The sequence below is a fragment of the Lissotriton helveticus genome, chromosome 7 (assembly GCF_964261635.1).
Source record: "Lissotriton helveticus chromosome 7, aLisHel1.1, whole genome shotgun sequence".
Lineage (NCBI taxonomy): Eukaryota > Metazoa > Chordata > Amphibia > Caudata > Salamandridae > Lissotriton > Lissotriton helveticus.
The window spans coordinates 419,323,715-419,324,950 of NC_136068.1; positions in this window are offsets into that span (position 1 = coordinate 419,323,715).

Below are 1,236 nucleotides of genomic sequence, written 5' to 3' on the forward strand. Positions count from 1 at the left end.
GAGGAGAGACCGAAAGGAAGAGCTAAATACTCGTACCACTGGCCGCGCCACTGAAATTGCAGGAACCTGCGGTGTGGAGGAAAAATCGGAATAGAAAGATATGCATCTTTCAGATCTAATCGCACTAACCAATCTCCTTCTTGTAACAAATCCGCTAACATGTGGATACCCTCCATTTTGAAATGGTTGTACACCAGATGTTGGTTGAAATCTCTGAGGTTGAGCACAAGTCTGTTGCCACCTCCCTTCTTTTGGACTAGAAAGACATTGCTGGCGAAGCCGCGAGGACTTCTCTGGCAAAAAGCGATCGCGCCCTTCCTCAGCAAGTCTGCCACCTCTGCTTCTATAAAACTGTGATCTAGTTGGGAAAAATGGAGAGGTGGCGGGGGAAACGCCTGCGCAGGAGGAGAGTAGAACTCCAGCCTGAATCCCTGAACAGTCTGCAAGACCCAAACATCCTGAGTTAACACTTGCCAATGCCGCAGACAATGCTGCGTGCGACCCCCCAAAGGAAGGAAAGACACATCTGTCAGACTCACCGGAACTTTGATGGGCCTTGAAATTCGCCCTGTTGTTTCCCGACTGGAAACGGCCTTTGTTGAAGCCTCGTCGTGAGGGATAGAAGGTTCCTCCGCGGGTAGAGTCCCACTCGCCGCGGCCGCGGCCAAAATCCCCTCTCTGGGAGCCTCTCTGGAACCCTCGGCCTGACGAGCGACCCCCGCCTCGCCCGGCCCTGTTGAAAACACCCTGCGTGAGGGCGCGCTTAATACCACTCTGAGCCTTATCCAATGCGGTGAAGGTGCCAACATACTTGGTGACGTCCTTCACGAACCTGTCTCCGAAGAGACACCCACCGGCCAGAGGGCCAGGTTCAGCTTCCGCCAGCTCCGTTAAATTGCTGTCCATGCGCATTAGTAAGGACTTGCGCCTCTCCGAAGAGACGGCGCAATTTGCGTTACCCAGAAAGCAAACGGCGCGCTGAGTCCACTCAGCCAAGATGTCCGGATCCACAGGAGTCGCACCCTCCTTGGCCGCTAAGGCCATCTCTAGGATCTTCGCCAGGGGCCCAATGACATCCAGCATCTTGTCTTGACAGCCCCGCCAGGCCCTGTCAAGCCCCCTCTTAGGATCCTTGGAAATTTTTTTAAGAAATGTCAACATGCTTGCGTCTATTCCGGTGTGTCAGCGACACAGTCCGGAATATCCGGACGCGGGCACTCCGACCGCAGTCGGTTG